The sequence below is a fragment of the Cygnus olor genome (assembly GCF_009769625.2).
Source record: "Cygnus olor isolate bCygOlo1 chromosome W unlocalized genomic scaffold, bCygOlo1.pri.v2 SUPER_W7, whole genome shotgun sequence".
In the NCBI taxonomy this organism is placed as follows: Eukaryota; Metazoa; Chordata; class Aves; order Anseriformes; family Anatidae; genus Cygnus; species Cygnus olor.
In genome coordinates, this window is record NW_024429078.1 from 2,020,843 (window position 1) to 2,041,431 (window position 20,589).

The 20,589-nt window shown below is 46.3% G+C and overlaps 1 long non-coding RNA gene across 1 annotated transcript; it reads left to right on the forward strand.

Annotated features, from left to right (window-relative positions):
• The first annotated feature begins 3,249 nt into the window (after positions 1 to 3,249).
• Positions 3,250 to 17,512, forward strand: LOC121063023. The gene is made up of 5 exons (XR_005815788.1): positions 3,250 to 3,394; positions 4,821 to 4,908; positions 13,116 to 13,237; positions 14,569 to 14,700; positions 17,315 to 17,512. It is a non-coding gene; the product is annotated as an uncharacterized LOC121063023 (long non-coding RNA).
• The last annotated feature ends 3,077 nt before the right edge of the window (positions 17,513 to 20,589 follow it).

Consider the following 20,589-nt stretch of genomic DNA (forward strand, 5'->3'; position numbering starts at 1 on the left):
AACCAGTGTCCTGAACAGCTCAAAGTCAGCCCTCCGGAAGTCCAAGACAGCGGTTTTACTGGTCCCCTTCCTGGCTTCGCCAAGAATAGAGAACTCTACCATTTCGTGGTCACTCTGCCCAAGACAGCTCCCAACCACCACATCTCCCACCAGTCCGTCACTGTTTGTGAACAGAAGGTCTAGCAGGGCACCTCCCCTGGTAGGCTCTCCAACCAGCTGCGTCAGGAAGCTATCTTCCACGCTCTCCAGAAACCTCCTAGACTGCTGTCTCTGTGCTGTGTTGTGCTTCCAGGATATGTCTGGGAAGTTGAAGTCCCCCACGAGAACAAGCGCTGACGATTTCGCAACTTCTGCCAGCTGCCTGTAGAACTCCTCATCCGTCTCCTCATCCTGGTTCGGCAGTCTATAACAGACCCCCACCAGGATGCTTGCCTTGTTGGCCTTCCCGCTGATCCTAACCCACAGAGACTCAACCTTATCAGTCCCAGCCTCAAGTTCCTCAACATCAAAACACTCTCTAATGTAGACAGCCACACCACCACCCCTTCTGTGCTGCCTGTCCCTTCTGAAGAGCCTATAGCCAGGCATTGCAGCACTCCAGTCATGAGAGTGGTCCCACCACGTTTCCGTGATGGCAACCAAGTCATAGCCTGCCTGCTGCACAATGGCTTCCAGTTCCTCTTGTTTGTTACCCATGCTGCATGCATTAGTGTAGATGCCCTTCATCTGGGCAATTGCCTTCTCCCCCAGCCTTGCCATTGTTCCCCCTGGCACAGCTCCAACAGGCCTTATTTCAGCCCCGTCCCCCTTCTTACCTAGTTTAAAGCCCTCTCAATGAGCCCTGCCAGCTCCTGGGCTAGGATCCATTTTCCCCTTAGAGATAGGGACCCGTCGGCGGCCATCAGGCCGGGCGCCAAGTAAAGCGCCCCATGGTCAAAAAAACCAAAATTTCTGTGTTGGCACCAGCCTCTGAGCCACGTGTTAATCAGGTGGGCTTTCCGTGTCCACCCTGTACCCCTCCCTGCTACTGTAGGGATGGATGAAAACACCACCTGTACTCCCCGCTCCATCCACTAACCATCCCAGTCCCCTAAAGTCCCTTTTGATAGCCTCCAGGCTTTTCTCTTCAATATTATCACTGCCAGCCTGGACTATCAAAAGCAGATAGTAGTCAGAGGGGCGAAGCAGGTTGGGAAGCTTTCTGGCAACATCCCTGACCCTGGCCCCAGGGAGGCAGCAGACTTCCCTATGGGTAGGGTCAGGCTGACAAATAGGGCCCTCTGTCCCCCTGAGAAGGGAGTCGCCTACAACAATTACCCTTCTATCTTTCTTGGTGGAGGCAGTCTTGAGGCATGGAGTCGACCTCCTCGCCCTAGGTATCCTCCTGGGTAGACTTTCTACCTCATCTTCACCCACCAGTCTCTCAAGCTCCAGGGCCTCAAATCTGTTATGTAAGGGCACCTGGGAAGGTGGGGCCGGTGTGTGTGTGTGTGTGGGGGGGGGGGGGGGGGGGGGCATCACCTGCGAGGTCAAGCAGGGACCTGCCTCCATTCCTCCTCAACTCCTAGGTCCCCTACCCTCTGCCCAACAGGGCAGGGGGTCCACCCCCTTTTGGGGTGCCTCACCCCGGTACCTCTCCTTCAGGCCCTGCAGGGAGTTGCTCCACCAGTCTATCTCCCGCTCACACTCCCTGATAGCCCTCAACCTCTCCACCTCCTCCCTGAGCTCTGACACCAGGCGGACCAGGTCATCCACCTCGCACCTCACACACACAGTCCCTCTGCCTCCCTCAGATGGCAGCAACAGGCTCAGACACTCCCTGCATCCAGAGACCTGAACTGTCGCATTTTTGATCAGGCAGTCAGTCTGGGTGGTTACAGACTTTCTAGAGAGAGCACTCTGCCTGGTGTAGACCATTGCAGCCCAGCTGACGGGAGAGTGCCGTTAGAGGAGTTGTCCCTATGGGCGGGGGGGTACCGTTCTGCCCTCTCCGCCCTGCCTGCGCAAACTGCCGCGCCCCACCCTTCTGACGCGCCACGCCGTGTTCGCCTGCCCTGTTCCTCGCGCTCCCTAGGGGCTGCTTTTGAACGGCCGGGGAGGGGGCGCTGCTGGCTCCGCCTACGCCTCGTCAGCCTCCCTCGCGAGGGCTGCCGGGTCCTGGCGGCTCCCTCGAGTGGCCTCGATGCCGGAAAAAAAAGCCCTGCCTGTCCCGATCCCCCGCTCCGCTGCAGAACGCGTCTGCCCTGGAGCCGATCGCCCCCGATTACCCTGTGGTGGCAAACCCATATACTTTATTAACATGCTTAACACCAGAGCTAACCTGGTTTATCGTTTTAGATCTGAAGGATCTAAAAATTATTAGAAAATTATTAGAACTAAAAACCAGAAAATACTTAAGAAATATTGAGCTGAACGAGGATTTAGACAATGCTTAGAAAAATAAGGGTAATAGCAGACCTCGAAAGATCATCGGGTCCAACCCCCCTGCCAAAGCAGGTTCCTTAGAGCAGGCTGCCCAGGTAGGCGTCCAGACGGGCCTTGAATATCTCCAAAGAAGGAGACTCCACAACCTCCCTGGGCAGCCTGTTCCAGTGCTCCGTCACCCTCGCCATGAAGAAGTTCTTTCGCATGTTGGTGCGGAACTTCCTGTGCTCCATCTTGTGGCCATTACCCCTTGTCCTGTCCCCACAAACCACTGAAAAGAGGTTGGCCAAATCCCTCTGTCTCCCACACCTCAGGTATTTATACACATTGATGAGATCTAATCTTCATCAAGTACAATGTGTGTTGACACAAAACCTGACTTGTGGCTGATTTGCACCTCATGTCACAGCCCTTTTTCTCTGTGATTCATAAGCAGTAGGATTCCCATTCATAATCCTACAATATTTCTGCAGCATCTAAACAGCTGGAAGAATAATATTGAATTCTTGGCTTCCTTAAATGTATTTTGGCATCGGGAAAAAAAGGAAGAGAGCCAGCACTCTGTGACATGCCAGCTCTCCATAGGACATGCTTGGGAATCGCTGTTGAGTGTTTTTGCAGTTTCCCAGGTGGGGAAGCAAACCAAACCTCCTTGATAAGAGCTAGCTATATAGAGAGATTGACTTTGCAGAATTTCTTTTAATAGACATGAATAAATCAGATGTGGCACTAAAAATGTAGGTTATCTTTACAGAGGCAACGCAACCTGCTTTGCATATGGGCAGACTGGTGCTGGCAAGACTTCCACTATGATAGGTACTCACCGGAACCCGGGACTCTATGCCTTGGCTGCCAAGGCCATCTTCAGACACCAGGAAGCATCACAGTCAAGGAAGGATCTACTTGTTTTGATCAGCTTTTATGAAACCTAGCCTGGACAGCTTTATGACCTGCTAAATGGAAGGAAGAGGTATTGAAATAAAAAGATGTATTGCTATAAACCTAGGGTTATGAATCAGTTTGTTACTGTTTCATGCAATTATCTTTAGCATATTACCATGTATAATAAATTGTTATGTATTTAATTAGGGTTGTTCTTAGGAAATACTTACAGGAAGGCAGAATCTGGCACTAAATACTGTTGCATTGACAGGACGCCTGGTTTATATTGCTTTGGGGCAAAAATAAGTAAGAATAAGGACCTATGACTGAGGTATGAGCTCATATGGTTTTGCTTACACTACAGTAATATAATAGCTGAACATCCCGTAGGCAGAGAAAGAGCCTTCTTGTGACCAGAAGTTCTGATGCCAACCATTGTAGAGTCCCTGTCTCTCCCTGTTCAAACATAACCTCGGCCTGTCCCTCCTGCTGTGCCAGTGGGGCTGCAGTTCCAGCCACTGCCGTCTCGGAAGATGCTGTTGATGTCCCACTTGTGCTTGACACTGCAGAGTCCTTTACTGAGCTCCTTTACTGAGTGCACCTTTGCAGGTGATGCTGCCACCACCCTCAGCAGTAGCACCTCAGCCCTAGACTTGTTCGGATAGATGTGTACTCCCTTAGAGGAGCTTCATCTGGAATGGAAACCAGGATAACTCACTACATGCTCAGTATAAAAAAAGCACTGTGGGCTGAAATCTCTAAATACAACAACAGTCAATTAAGGTTTTTGCAGTGAAATCTTTTCAGAGTGGTCTTGAAGGAACATTCCCTGTCAGCTGAAGGCCTTTAGCATCCTTGAAAGCGCTATCTTCAGAGCACACTGGCAGGCTCAAGAGGGAGGCTTTCTGCCTCAGGGAGTGAGCATCTGTTCAAGTTCTCAAGATTTTTGCACAGGATTTTAAAGCAGCTCCACAGAGTCAGAGTAAGCTAGCTATACTACATGTCATTGAAAGAGGAGATTAAGCTTCCTTCCATGAGCCTCGTGCCTGTATCCTTCCAGTATACTGTACCACTTCTGTGTGATTCACAGCAGAGTTGCTCTGGACTCTGACTCTATGGCTATGGGAGCTGCTTCAAATTCCTGTGCAAAAATCTTGAGAACTTGAACAGAGCATAACTTATACAGTCTGAACTTCCTACAGAAGGTCTGAGATGCAGTTCAATGAGAGACAGGAACTCTAAAATGTAGACATGGTAATTTACTCCTCTGCTTTTTTATATTCCTGAACTAGCAGAAATGCAGTGCTAGTGTCTGTTTAACAGTGAAGTTTCAGTGGTACATATTAAAAATGAAATAGCTCTTTAGGTCTGAAATTAAATGAATGACTGTGGTACCTCTCCTCTAATCGGTAGTCTTGATTGCTTGTTCACATAGTGTCATAGCACTGAAGGGTGTTTTCATTGCTGCTATTTGAGAGTTCAGAAATCTTGTTTCTGTGATGTTTCATTTTCAGACTTTTTGCAAGAGAAGATAGCAAACATGTTGTTCAAATAGTTGGACTCCGGGAGGTCCAGGTGGACTCTGTAGACCTACTGTTGGAGGTAACCTCAATATTTGTCATTATTTTGTCTTCTACAGCCTGATTTATGGATTTGTGAGATAAGTCATTTGCAGAGAAGACAATTAACATTGTTGTGTCATACATGTGGATGCTTCTTTTTAAGGTTCTGAAGTTAGTAACCTCAAGCAGAACACGGAGGAGCACTGTTAATAGTTCCTTAATAAGTAAGCGTGGTGGGTCAGTGTGGCTTGTATTAGAGACACACAAGCTGTTGATCTGCAGCTGTTGCTTCTGCTGCCACTCCTTATGGAAAGATCTTTGCCAAGAAACAGACTGCTGTCACTATTCCAGAAATTAAATAGCGTTCCAGCAAGGGAAGGTGGATCTGTGTATTTCTCCTAGTGTGACTTCTTTGGCTTCTATGAACATTTCTGTATAAAAAATAAATGGGAGTGGGACAAAAGATATAAATTTGAAAATTATTAGAACTAAAAACCAGAAAATACTTAAGAAATATTGAGCTGAACGAGGATTTAGACATTGCTTAGAAAATTATGGGTAATAGCAGCCGTGTGAAATTAGGATCTTTAAACAGTAGCTGACATTCAGCACGAGCAAAGCTTCGGTTTTCCTTCCCTGCCTGGCTGAGCCCAGCAAGAGCGATGGGAAATTTCCTGCACTGTCCTGCAGCAAGAAAGCTGTTTAAATCTGTCTTCTGTTTAGCTTAACTTTGAATAGCTTAACTCCTTTCTCAGAAAGGAACTGTAAATTACAAGCACCTGATAGTGTAATTGACTCATTAAAATTGGCGTTCTCACTTATATTCCATTTAACTTTGTTCTTTATCCTCATTAACTCCAAGCTTCGGGACATGCTGGTGATGTTTCTGTAAATTAGAGTGTAAATCTGCTATGAGGTTGATTAACACATTCCTCTGTATTATCACATTGCACACAGAGAAGAGCTATTAAATGACTTTATTCTCACAGGTATCTCGGCAAAAAACTAATTTTATATTGTCCACAGGCCCTTTTGAACACAGAAATGTCACTAGCTTGACTCAGAGCTTCTGAATAGTCTGCAACAGATATATGGGAAGAGTCTTGAATACATCCCAAGTTATTAAACATTCATTGATTTTGGCCTTGGTTCAGAAATTAGCTGCATTTAGCACTAACGTAATGCTTGGGAGCTGCAGCAGTTGGTTAGGTTACTGGTTGAGAACTGGCCACTGAAAGGCATGAATAATGCACATCTGTCAAATGAGAACGTATTGATTTTGGTAGATAATATTTAAATTTGTTCTTAAAACCAGAATCAAAATTAATGACTCTGTTTTATGAATGTCCTCCTGCAGTTGCTGATAGACTTCTAGCAATAGTCCTTAAAAGTTTGCAGAAGTGGATTATCCAGAGTTATGTCTTGAAGGAGCCTTTGCTCTTTTGCTTTTGATCTTTTAACTTTGTTCCTTACTCCTCTGGTATAATTTCTTTTAGTTATTGAGATGGAGAAAGGTTTTGGTGTTTTGTGTATAATTTTCTGGATAACAGTACCCATCTGTATACTGGGTCTGGCTGGGATGTTAACTTTCCCTGCAGCAGCCCATACAGTGCTGTGCTCTGCACTTGTAGCTAGAACAGCACTGGTATCACACCAGTGTTATGTCTGCTGCTGAGCAGTGCTGGCACAGCATCAGGACTCTCTCTAACCCTCCTAGGGGGTGGGCAAAAAAGTGAGAAAGGAACATCACCAGGGCAGCTGACCTAAACCAACCAAAGGGATATTCCATACCATATGATGTCACACTCAGCAATAAAAGGTGGAAAAAGGAGGAAGAGGGGAGGGGTGGGCTCTCGTTGCGAAAACGTCTGTCCTCCCGAACACCGGCTACATGTGTTGAGGCCCTGCTTCAAGGACGGGGTCAAGCATCGCTCATCTGTGGGAAGTAGACAGTAATTTCTTTCCTCTGCACTTCCACACAGCCTTTACTTGTTTTGTTTTGTTTTTTCCCTTTCCCCCTCCCTTTTCCCCTTTCCCTTTTTTCCCTTTAGTTAAATTGTTTAATTAATAATGATCTTTCCTTAATAATTATTTTTTCCCTTTAGTTAAATTATCCTTATCTCAGCCCGTGAGTTGTTCTTTCCTTTACTTCTTCCCCTCCTCTTCTAAGGAGGGGGGGAGTGAGAGAGCGGTTGTGGTGGAGTTCAGCTGCCTAGCACGGTAAAACCACCACAGTCCTTTTTGGCGCCCAGTGTGGGGCTCGAAGGGTTGAGATAACAATAGAATTGATTAAAACTCTTACAACTAACACACTTACTTGCTAGTCACCATGTTCAATGTCCTGTTAATATTTGCTTGTTTGATCATGTGTCATGTAATCCGTGTCATGTTCTCCTTTCTCCTCTATATCCGATCCGAGAGTGTGCTACAATCTGTGTTCGTGTTTTTTTTTAAATTCGCTGTGCTGCCAAGCACTGGCCTTGAATTTAATCTGGCATTCAGGCTCTGCACTGTTATCATTTGGGTCTCATGGAAACTATCTTTTAGAGAATATTCAGAATTACACTGCCTTCCTTTCTTCATCTGGAAGTCAGTTTATGAATGGTACCCCCTCCAATCAGTGGGCTAATTACAACAGTTTTTGAGTATTTTGAATATCCATGTATAACCCATATATTGCTATTTCTAATTCTGAATAATGGGTTTCCTCTTCTCTCTAAGGTTAATCGATTGTTTAGAAAGCTTACCCGGGAATTTGTCCCGAAACAGTCTGGTGGTGGGTGGCAAGGTGTGTGGGAGGATATAGGCAGGTACCTGTCACGGGTGTCTCCTCCAATAGTTTTGACCTTCACCCCTGAACAAGTGCAAAATCCTAAAAACCTGATAGAATGTTTGAGAGTCATATGCCCTGACCCTGACAGTGCTGGAGAACGACAGCTTTCAGCACTGTGCTGGGTCCTGGCTTATGCCTATCAAACACTATTTAATGCCGTCCAGCACCCTCAAGGGAGGGAGGAGGTCTCTGAATCTGATGACCAGATAACACACGCTGTGGCTGACCCAGAGGACCAACCGACTATGGTATCAGTCGCCCCCATAGTCAAGTCGAAACAATGGAAACAGAAGTCAGCTCATTTAGTAAGGGAAGAAGCTCCTCCTAAGAAGGAGGGAGAAGGGGAAAAGGCAGGCAGCTCTAAAGCAGAGCCATCACAAAAACAGCAGGAAGAAGAGACGGCAATCATAAATGAATCAGAAACCACCCGATCCCTATCCCTGAGTGAGTTGCGAGAAATATGAAAGGATTATGGTTGACACCCAGGTGAACACATCCTCACCTGGCTGCTTCGATGCTGGGACACTGGGGCCAATAGCCAACGATTAGAAGGCAATGAAGCCAAGCAGCTGGGATCCCTCTCTAGAAAAATGGTAACTGACAAAGGAATTGGGAGAGAGGCACAGGATCTCAGCCTCTGGAGGCGATTCCTGGCAGCTGTGAAAGAAAGGTATCCCCACAAGGAAGATATCGTATATCAAATAGGCAAGTGGGCCACTATGGATAAAGGTCTCCAGCATCTGCGGGAATTAGCTGTGCTGGAGATGGTTTATAGTGATTTGGACAACACTCAGACACCTAAAGATCCCAATGAAGTCCAGTGCACAGCATCCATGTGGCGTAAATTGGTGCGGAGTGCACCATCATCACATGCCAGTACGCTGGCAGTATTTAATTGGGATGAGGGGATGGGACCAACAGTGTATACTCTGTCCTGCCAGCTTCAAAAATATGAAGACAACCTCTCTGTTCCGCTACGGGCCAGCGTCTCGGCTGTGGAGAAACTGTCCCAAAGGCTTGACCACCTCGTAGAACGAGCATATCCCTCCTCATCCAGACGGAGTGATATTTCAGCCACTAAGAATCAGTATTTTCTTGCTCGAGGGAGAGAGTACCCAAGACGCACACCACGTGGCACCTTGTGGTTTTATCTGCGTGACCACGGGAAGATATGAGGAAGTGGGATGGTGAACCTACTTTAACCCTAGCTGCCCGGGTACGTGAACTGCAAGGAAATACAGCAGCAAGAAGAGGGGCTCCTAAGAAAAATGCTGCTCTGGTTTCTGTTGGGCAGTTCCCCAGAGGCAGTAGAAGGGCTGATGTTATTCTTGACCCTGATGAAGGGACCTCTGCTTCTCATTTGCAAGAATTAAGTGGCAGACACTCCAACCAGGACTAGAGGGGCCCTGCCTCTGGCCAGGTAGAGGAAAGGGATAACCGGATTTATTGGACTGTGTGGATCCGATGGCCTGGCACATTGGAACCACAGGAATACAAAGCTCTAGTGGACACTGGCGCACAATGTACCTTAATGCCATCAGGTTACCAAGGGACAGAACTCATCTGTATCTCTGGAGTGGCAGGGGGGATCCCAACAGCTAACTGTATTGGAAGCTGAAGTGAGTCTAACTGGGAATGAGTGGCAAAAGCATCCCATCATGACTGGCCCCGAGGCTCCATGCATCCTTGGCATAGACTACCTCAAGAGAGGGTACTTCAAGGATCCAAAAGGGTACCGGTGGGCTTTTGGCATAGCTGCTTTGAGCACAGAGAAGATTAGGCAGCTGTCTACCCTGCCTGGCCTTTCAGAAGACCCTTCCGTTGTAGGATTGCTGAAGGTTGAAGAACAGCAAGTACCAATCGCTACCACAACAGTGCACCGACGGCAATATCGCACCAACCGAGACTCCCTGATCCCCATCCATGAGTTGGTTCATCATCTGGAGAGCCAAGGAGTGATCAGCAAGACTCGCTCACCCTTTAATAGTCCCGTATGGCCAGTGCGAAAGTCTAATGGAGAGTGGAGGCTAACGGTGGACTATCGCAGCCTGAACGAAGTCACACCACTGCTGAGTGCTGCAGTGCCGGACATGCTAGAACTCCAGTACGAACTGGAATCAAAGGCAGCCAAGTGGTACACCACAATTGATATCGCTAATGCATTTTTCTCCATCCCTTTGGCAGCAGCATGCAGACCGCAGTTTGCTTTCACTTGGAGGGGTGTCCAATACACCTGGAATCGACTGCCCCAGGGGTGGAAACACAGCCCTACCATTTGCCATGGACTGATCCAGTCTGCACTGGAACAAGAGGGAGCTCCTGAACACCTGCAGTACATTGATGACATCCTCGTGTGGGGTGACACAGCAGAGGAAGTTTTTGAGAAAGGGAAGAAAGTAATCCAAAGTCTCCTGAAAGCTGGTTTTGCCATTAAACAGAGTAAGGTCAAGGGACCCGCACAGGAAATCCAGTTCTTGGGGGTAAAATGGCAGGATGGACGTCGCCATATTCCGATGGATGTGATCAACAAAATAACGGCAATGTCTCCGCCAACTAGCAAAAAAGAAACGCAAGCTTTCCTAGGCCTTGTGGGATTCTGGAGAATGCATGTTCCAGGCTATAGTCAGCTTGTGAGTCCTCTATATCTAATGACTCGAAAGAGAAACTATTTCGAGTGGGGCCCCGAGCAACAATAGACCTTTGAACAAATCAAACAAGAAATAGCTCGTGACGTAGCCCTTGGGCCTGTCTGTACCGGACCAGCTGTGCAAAATGTACTTTACACTGAAGCTGGGGAGCATGGGCTCACCTGGAGCCTCTGGCAGAAGACCCCAGGAGAAACTTGAGGTTGACCTCTGGGGTTCTGGAGCCGGGACTATCGAGGACCAGAAGACAATTACACCCCAACTGAAAAAGAGATACTCACGGCATGTGAGGGTGTTCGAGCTGCTTCAGAAGTTGTTGGTACAGAAGCACAGCTCCTCTTGGCCCCACGGCTACCTGTGTTACATTGGATGTTCAAAGGGAAAATCCCCACTACACACCATGCAACCGACGCTACGTGGAGTAAGTGGATAGCGTTAATTACACAGCGGGCTCGAATGGGGAAACCCAACCGCCCAGGAATCCTGGAAGAGATCATGGACTGGCCAGAGGGCAGATTTCAGAGTACCGACAGAAGAGGTAACCCGTGCTGAAGAGGCACCACCATACAATGAGTTGCCAGAAGACAGAAAGCAGTATGTGTTGTTCACTGACGGATCCTGCCGTGTGGTAGGGGGCCATCGGAAATGGAAAGCTGCTGTGTGGAGTCCCACACGACGAGTTGTGGAGGCCATGGAAGGGGAAGGCGAGTCGAGTCAGTATGCAGAAGTGAAAGCCATACAACTAGCCCTAGAGATTGCCGAAAGAGAAAAATGGCCAGTACTGTATCTCTACACTGACTCATGGATGGTGGCAAATGCTCTGTGGGGGGTGGCTGCAGCAATGGAAACAGAGCAACTGGCAGCGTAGAGGTAAACCTGTCTGGGCTGCTACCCTGTGGCAAGATGTTGCTGCCCGGGTAGAAAACCTGGCTGTAAAAGTACATCATGTAGATGCCCACATGCCCAAGAGTCGTGCTATTGAAGAACATCAGAACAACGAAGAGGTGGATCGAGCTTCAAAAATTGAAGTGGCTCAGGTGGACCTGGACTGGGGACGTAAGGGTGAGCTGTCTGTAGCTCGATGGGCCCATGAAACATCAGGACATCTGGGGAGGGATGCCACATACAGATGGGCTCGTGATCGAGGGGTGGACCTGACCATTGAGGCCATCACACAGGTCACCCATGAGTGTGAGACCTGTGCTGCAATCAAGAGAGCCATGAAAGTAAAATCTCCCTGGAATAGGGGAAGGTGTCTAGGGTTTCAATATGGTGAGGCCTGGCAGATTGACTACATCGGACCACTCCCACAAACCCGCCAAGGCAAACGGTACATACTCACCATGGTAGAAGCAACTACTGGGTGGCTGGAAACATACCCCGTAAACCATGCCATGGCCCAAAACACTATCTTGGGCCTGGAAAGACAAGTGCTGTGGCGTCATGGTATGCCAGAGAGAATTGAGTCTGACAGTGGGAGTCATTGGAAACAATCTTGTCACCTCCTGGGCCAAGAGGCATGGCATTGAGTGGGTGTATCACATCCCTTATCACCCACAAGCCTCTGGGAAGGTCGAGAGGTACAATGGACTGTTAAAGACTATGTTACGAGCATTGGGTGCTGGGACGTGGAAACAATGGGACATAAATCTACCAGAAGCCACTTGGCTAGTTAACAACAGGGGGTCTGACAGCCGTCCTGGTCCTGCTGAAACAAAACCCCTACACACTGTGGGAGAATCTAAAGTCCCTGTAGTGCATGTAGGGAAGTGGATGGGGAAGGCGGTGTGGGTTGCTCCTGCCATGGGAAAAGGCAAACCCACTCGTGGGATTGTCTTCGCCCAAGGACCAGGGTATACCTGGTGGGTCATGCAAAAGGATGAGGATATCAGGTGAGTGCCTCAAGGAGATTTAACCTTGGGAGAAAACTAATCTGTAATCTAAGTTATATGTTGTAGGAAGACACTGCACGATCAACGACAGGTCAACTTTGCAAGGAACCAGGCAAGTGCAACAGTGACGTGAGCTAAGCTGGTGCTCAGGCTACATGTGTTGAGGCCCTGCTTCAAGGACGTGGTCAAGCATCGCTCATTTGTGGGAAGTAGAGAGTAATTTCTTTCCTCTGCACTTCCACACAGCCTTTACTTGTTTTGTTTTGTTTTTTCCCTTTCCGCCTCCCTTTCCCCTTTCCCTTTTTTCCCTTTAGTTAAATTGTTTAATTAATAATAATCTTTCCTTAATAATTATTTTTTCCCTTTAATTAAATTATCCTTATCTCAACCCGTGAGTTGTTCTTTCCTTTACTTCTTCCCCTCCTCTTCTGAGGAGGGGGGGAGTGAGAGAGTGGTTGTGGTGGAGTTCAGCCGCCTAGCACGGTAAAACCACCACAATCTGTTATATGAGAAAATGGGGTGAAAAAACTTGTCAATCCCACAAATCTCTTAGATTCTCTCTGCAATCTTTTTCTTTTTTTCCATACGTTTGTTTTTGATTTTATAGTCCAGATATTTTGCAAACCGGGGTAAATGTGCAATGCAGCAACTTCTTGTCTGCATTATACTCTCTAAGCTCCGTAGTGTCACTGCAAACAAATCCATATCCAAAGTTCTGACAGAAACATTGGAAGGGATCCAGTCTAACTTAACATCTGTCTTGCACCAGAATTTCAAGGCTGTAATGAAGCATTGCTCCTGATATAACTTCATTTTATGAGGGCAAAATCTCTGAGAGACTGTGTTTTTATTGGATTTTGTCCCCCTTATTTTGCAGGTGATTTTGAAGGGGGGGAAAGAACGTAGCACAGGAGCTACTGGAGTCAATTCGGATTCCTCTCGATCTCATGCTATCATCCAAATCCAAATTAAAGATACAACCAACAGGACATTTGGAAGGTAAGACTAGAACTGGGACTGTTCAGGACTGATGAGGAGATTGACCTCAGGGACATCAGGGAGGCAGCCTAAGAGGAGGTATTGAGTTTGTGGGCATCTGTGAGTTAAATCGGAAGATACAATTCAAAGGGAATTTAAGAAGTTTCATAGTCCTTTCTCTGCTCCAAGGGGTCGTGCTTAATTCACATCTGTGAGAGGATTGTCAAACTTGCTTGTAAAAATTTCCAGTGAAGAAATTTGTCAATCAAATCTATCCCTTCATCTTCAGTGTTAAAAAGCTTTTCCTGTCTGGGGCGTTAATCTGCCCAAAGGTAGATGTCTGCAATGGACACATCCACATGTGAGCTCATCACCTTTGAAGTCAGTGTAAAGAAAGTCATTTCTGGGATCCAGTTCATCCCATTCTGCATAGTCACCAAAAACAGAGGCAAATCCATCTGACATAAAAGCACTTCTCTCCTGTAATTGACTACAAAGGGAGCCTGGGGTGACTAGCCCAGGTGGAGATGATTCCATTACAGATGTTTACCTTTGGTCAGAGGAATACTAGTACCTCATCTAACCCTCTGATAATTTGAGAATGTGACTCTGATGCCATTTGCACCGGACAAAAAGAGCAGCTTACTTCCTTTTGTAGCAGCCATTAAGACTGCAATTGTGTCTCAGTCATCTTTTTTCCAGACTAAACATCCCCAAGAAATAGGTCTGAGGATAGAGGTCTAAGTATCAACGTTACTGCTGAGTGTCAAAAAATGTGTTGGCACACCCCTACAGCAACTACAATGCAGTCTAGCTTCCCAGGATCTTATTTTAAATACAAGGCAAAATGGAAGAGCCACAAATAGTGAAGAGAGGAAAAGGCATAACAGGCAGTTTAGAAATAGAAGTGTATGTGGTTATGTAGGTGTGGCATGTGTGCTTTTTTTTTTTTTTTTTCTTCTGGTACTGAAAATGAGGTGGAACTGGAGTGGGGAAAGGATCTCAAAATATGTCCATAAGAGAAGTCAGAGCTCTTCCAGAAATAGCTGGACAAAGATGAAGATATGGTGCAACAGTCAGTTCATCACATGCAATTGTACTTTCTGTTATGATTGTGCTAGTGCCAGAATGCTCTGACGCTGCTCTGCTGCTACGCTTATTTTGATGCTTCAGATATTTCCATCAGGTGTTTCTCTTTGTTCAAAGGTAGTTATTGCTAATCATTCTTCTGATTTCAAGTGTTGCTTCTCTGTGGTTTAAAAAAGGGAAAAGAAAAAAAAAGGAAAAAAAAAAAAGGAAATAGAAAAAAAAGAAGCCCCTAAGATAAATGCAACTTTGTTTTTTTTTTCTAGGATATCATTCATTGACTTGGCTGGCAGTAAAAGGGCAGCTGATGCCAGATACTCAGATCGACAAACAAAAATGGAAAGAGCAGAAATAAACCAAGGTCTTTTAGCAGTAAGCTACTAGCATGTCTGAGGAAGGTTTTGTAATTAATTGATTTTTGGATAAAAATGAACTATGGAATAATATGTATATGGATTCAATGGAGGGCAAAAAATATCCAGAGTACTAAGTTTTTTCAGTTTAATTTGTCTCATGCCTGAAAGACAATTTAAGAGGGGAAAGATTTTGTGATGAAAATAAAGTCTTTTTGATCGATTCTTACAGCCAGTTGGGTAAACACAGTATAGAAAATGTTACTTATAGCATGCCAAGTGTCTCATATTTTATGTAGAAAGTTTGTCCCTTTTACTTTCAGAGAATATTGGCTTGGGATTAACATATATGTTTCATAAAAGCACATCTGTTCCTTTTGCGTATTTCACCACTTGAACTCAGACTTCTCTGTCAAATCAGGAGCAAAGGGCTTAAATACTCAAGAGACCAGGAACTAGCATGCACATGTGGGAGAAAAAGGAACAGGAAGAAATGCATTCTTAACGCAAACCATCTTCTCATATAAATGTACGCAGTTATGTTAAGAGGGACAAGGAGCAGAAAAATGCTATTTAATATACCGCAGAAGCACCTCTAAGTAGAAATTGTGCAGAAGACTTTGCACCTCCTTCGAATTAAAAGGAACAAAGCTCACTGATGACTGAGGGCTTCTCTAAGTGAGATGAAGGTGATTTGCAATCAGTGAGTATGAGTCAGCAGTGCAGAAGTTGCTGTACACAGCCATACCTTGTAGACGCTCTTAGCATGCAGTAAATAGGTGGCTCCCTCTGTTTTGAGAATGGAGAATGCTTTTCTTGCACAAAGACTTTCCTGCTGCGGAATATTAGCACTCATACTGGGAGATAGCTTGTAAAGTGAATGTTTGCATACTTCGTGATTTCTTGAGTACTTGCCGACGAATAACAGAGTCGTGGGGAATCGGGACTTGAACAGAAGTGATTCCTGAGGACTGAGGTTTAATGTAGGTTTGTGAGACTGTTTTAAAAGGAACTTTAAAATCAGTGTGTGCATTTTTACAGAGTAAGTACCTAGGCAGTCTAGAAGTAGTGATTGAATTAACTATAAAAGGCATTGTTGGTAAGCCTGCAGCCTGTAAAACCTGGCCCTGTCTTTCATGATCATACTGTTCTCTTCTAGCCTTAAAATACATAAAGTTTGTAGTTTGCTACTAGTTTAAATATTTGTGGTGATTTCAGGTAGGATACTCAGATACTGCAATTATGAGAAGCAGTATAGTTCGATCTTGCTAGAGGTGTGATTTTTTAATAAAATGTGGTAAAAGAAAGAAATAGGTGTAATTTCAAGTGGGTGTTGTTCCTTTAAATGTAGGAAGGCTGCTTCATGCTAGTATCAGTATCACCATGACAATACTGTCATCTGCTTATTTTTCCTGTGATAAATCTTATAAATGACTTGTCTCGTGGCTATACAGTCCACTTCTGCTGGTTTTAGAGAGCATCCAGGCTTGATATGCAGTGTGATGCTATTCTGCTTATTCCAGTGGAAACGTGGGGAAAAAAGTGTAAACCTCTGTTTGAAAATGACATCTTATCCAAGGCTGGTAATAAATCAAGAGATGTTTCTTCAGGACTACTGGCTACCTCTGTTGATGGTTGCTAGCAAGGAGAACATCTGATGTGTTTTGTGAAAGGCATAGGTGTAGCTAGCTGCACATGTTCTGCTGGTTTTAAAAGTTCTGTGTATAGTTCTTATTTATTAGCCTCTCAAAGGCCACGTTGAAGCATTTATGCAGACAGACAGGCTGCATCTGTACTGCCTTCTGAGCATGGCCTTAAACTGGGCTTGAACCCAGCTCCCCCCACAGCTAACTGGTGCTGGTTCGTGCTCTCCCCGCTGGTGGGGTGTGGGGCTTTGCACCGGTGTGAGGAGGAAAGAGATCATCTGCCTTCTAACAGAGTCCAGCGTACCCACACTTACAGTGTGCATGGGTGGAATATCTAGACTGCAGATTAGAATGAGTATGGGGAGGAATATGCCTTTGTTTAGCTCATATGAAAAAGCTCTGGTATGAAAATATTAAATATTGTCAGTGGCATAAGAAATTTGCACTGCTGTTATCTAAACAGCAGTATTTTGTTACATTTTCAGAAGGGAGAGAATTTCTTTTAGAAGAAAGGAATTTATAAGAGATAAAGCTCAGAAAGCTCTGTTCTTAGGATGTTACAGGGCTATGAATCCAGTGTACACCTGCCATGCAAGCTGCAGAATAGTCTGTTGTACACCTGATCTGACTAAAAACTAGGTAGCTATGGTGCAGGCAGCAGCAGGTCCACAGTAGCGTGGAGCTCTGTGTGTGCTGAACATTAGTGTATTTACCCAGACTTTTGGACATGTTTTATATAGCCCACAGAACCGGCAGGCTGGGCTAGGGATGCTCTGTGCTGCAGTTTTGCTCTCTGAATGCAGCTAAACTGCTGCCGATGCCTGAACTAGCTGAAGTTGGCCATTCATTGCTGTGGCAGCAACGGACTCCGCTTGCGAGGGACACTGTAGGAATTAAAGTGCATGAGGGAAATAGTAAATTCATAGGTTAGATTTGATGCAATTCATTTAAGTGTTATTGTCAGTGTTTCACTGAAATATTTCCCCCCCTCTGTTTTTTCTTTTCTTTTATAGCTAAAGGAATGCATTTGGGCCTTGGATCAGGATCACGCGCATACACCTTTCCGGCAAAGCAAATTAACTCAGGTAAAAGGAGCAGAAAGGCAACGGTAGTAGATACTCCACTGGTGAGGACAAAATGAAAATTAAAAAACCTCATGATTCAGTAACTATTATTAAACCCTTGGGGAAAAAAAAAAAAAAAAGGAGAGAGAAATGCATAAGTCTTTGTCCTGGTTTCAGTTAGGACAGAGTTCATTTTCCTCCTAGTAGCTGGCAGGGTGCTATGTTTTGGATTAGAATGAGAAGAGCGCTGATAACATGCTGATGTTTTAATTGTTGTAGAGCAGTGCTTACACCAAGCCAAGGACTTTTCAGCTTCTCGCTCTGTCCTGCTAGCGAGCAGGCTAGGGATGCAGCAGGAGCTGGGAGGGGACAGACCCAGGACAGCTGACCCAAACTGGCCAAAAGGGTATTCCATACCATCTGACGTCATGCTGAACAATATATAGGGGTGGCTAGCCGGGGTGGAGGGGGGCCCGGCTGCTCGGGGATAGGCTGGGCATCGGTCAACGGGTGGTGAGCAATTGCATTGTGCATCACTTATTTCGTACACATTATTACTATTAATACTATTAATACTATTATTATTATTATTATCATCATCATTATTATCATTATTATTATTATTATTATTTTCCTGTCTTAATAAACTGTCTTTATCTCAACTCACAGGCTTCACTTTCCCGTTTCTCTCCCCCATCCCGGAGAGGGAGGGGGGAGGGTGGGCGAACGGCTGTGTGGTGTTTGGCTGCCAGCCGGGCTAAACCACAACACCCTTCCAGAAAATAATGTTAATCACAGGGTTGAGGCCAACTGCCAGCTCACCCAGTCTATCCTGGGGACTAGCACAGTAGTTTAAAACAAACAAGCAAGCAAACAAACAGAAACCTGGCTTCCCCAAAAGTGCCCTAACTTTCAAATTCTGGGATTGAATCTTCGTTGTTCTGTGTGAATTTTTATATGAAGAGCCCAATGAACTAGTCATAATTGGATATTCATATTGTGTATAACTCCAGAAACAGACTCTTTCAGAGTTACATCCATTTCCACCCACTCTGTAACCAGTCTTCCATCTTATGTGCAGTAATGGTCACGGGAGTTTTGATAAACATTTCTTCGCTGCAGTTGTAACATATGTTTTGAGGAGTAAAGCATATGGGCACCCTTGTGATGCCTGTCTTGTTCAGAGTGCTGATTAACACTCATAGTGATTTTAAATTTGTGAGAAAAATCTCAGTTTCCTTCAGACAGGATCTTCTGTGAAGTTATTTTATTTGCGATTGCAATGGCAGGCGTCCTGCCAATTAGGAGCGCATTATAGTAAACATATCACAATTAGAGTGTACCCAGCTCCACCTGGGGGAAGGTGAAGGACAAGTGGAGAGCTTGTGGGTGAGAATTAAGGGGTGGGCTGGTATGGGGGACACTGTTGTGGGGGTGTACTACAGGTCACCAGATCAGGAGGAGGAGGTCAATGAGGCCTTCTACAAGCAGCTGGTAGTAGCCTCATGATCCTGGGCGCTGGTTCTCATGGGGGACTTCAATAATCCAGACATCTGTTGGGTAAGCAACTCGGCCAGGCACACGCAGTCCAAACGGTTCCTACAATGCGTTGAAGATAATTTTCTGACGCAGGTGGTGGAGGAGCTGACGAGGCAGGGGGTGCTTCTGGACCTTGTCCTTACCAACAGGGATGGGCTTGTTAGGGATGTGAAGGTTGGGGGCAGCTTGGGATGCAGCGACCATGAGATGGTGGAGTTCAAGATGGAACTTGGTGGAAGAAGTAAGGCTAAAAGCAGGATTGCTACCCTGGACTTTCGGAGAGCCAACTTCGACCTCTTCCGGGACCTGCTTGAGGGTATCTCGTGGGCTAGGTTGCTAGAAGGCAAGAGTGCTTGTGAGAGCTGGGCAACATTTGAACAGCACTTCTTCCAAGCTCAGTATCGGTGCATCCCCAAGAATAGGAAATCGGGGAAGGGGGGCAGGAAACCTGCATGGATGAGCAAGGAGCTCATCGACAAGATCAAAAGGAAGAGAAAGGTCTATGAAATGTGGGAAAAGGGCCTGTCCTCTTGGGAGGAGTATAGGAGTGTTGTCAGGGCCTGCAGGGACGCGACGAGGAAGGCTAAAGCCCACCTAGAGATGAGGCTTGCAAAAGAGATAAAGGATAATAAGAAGGGTTTTTTTAAGTATGTAAACAGTAAAAGGAAGACTAGGGATAATGTGGGTCCCTTGCTGAACGAGGGGGGTGTCCTGGTAACAGGAGACGCTGAGAAGGCGGAGATACTGAATGCTTTCTTTGCTTCAGTCTTTGCTTCAAGGACCCCCCCCCTGGGACTCCTCGACCCTGGAGGGAGGAGAAAGGGTCTGGGAAATGGAGGGCTCTCCCCTGTTTGACGAGAGAGTGGTTTGGGAGCGTCTGAGTGGGCTCAACGCACACAAATCCATGGGTCCCAATGGGATGCATCCACGCGTGCTAAGGGAGTTGGCAGAGGTGATCGCCAAACCGCTCTTTATCATCTTTGAAAGGTCCTGGAGAACAGGAGAGGTGCCTGAAGACTGGAGGATAGCCAATGTCACTCCGGTCTTCAAGAAGGGCAAGAAGGAGGATCCGGGAAACTACAGGTCAGTCAGTCTCACCTCTGTCCCTGGAAAGGTGTTGGAACAGCTTGTTCTGGATGCCATCTCCAAGCAATTGGAAGAGAAGAAGGTTATGAGGAATAGTCAGCATGGATTCACCAAGGGGCAGTCGTGCTCGACCAACTTCGTTGCCTTCTATGATGGCATCACCAGCTGGGTAGATGGGGGGAGAGCAGTGGATGTCATCTACCTTGACTTTAGCAAGGCTTTCGATACTGTCTCCCACGACATCCTGCTAGCAAAGCTGAGAAAGTGTGGGATAGAGGAGTGGACAGTAAGGTGGGTTGAGAACTGGCTGACTGGCCGAGCTCAGAGGGTGGTGATCGGCGGCGCAGAGTCCGGCTGGAGGCCTGTGACTAGCGGTGTTCCCCAGGGGTCGGTGCTGGGTCCGGTCTTGTTCAACATCTTCATCGACGACCTTGACGAGGGAATAGTGTCTGCCCTCAGCAAGTACGCCGATGACACAAAGCTGGGAGGAGTGGCCGACATGCCAGAAGGCTGTGCTGCCATTCAGCGAGACCTGGACCGTCTGGAGAGATGGGCAGGAAGAAACCAAATGAGGTTTAATAAGAGCAAGTGTAGAGTCC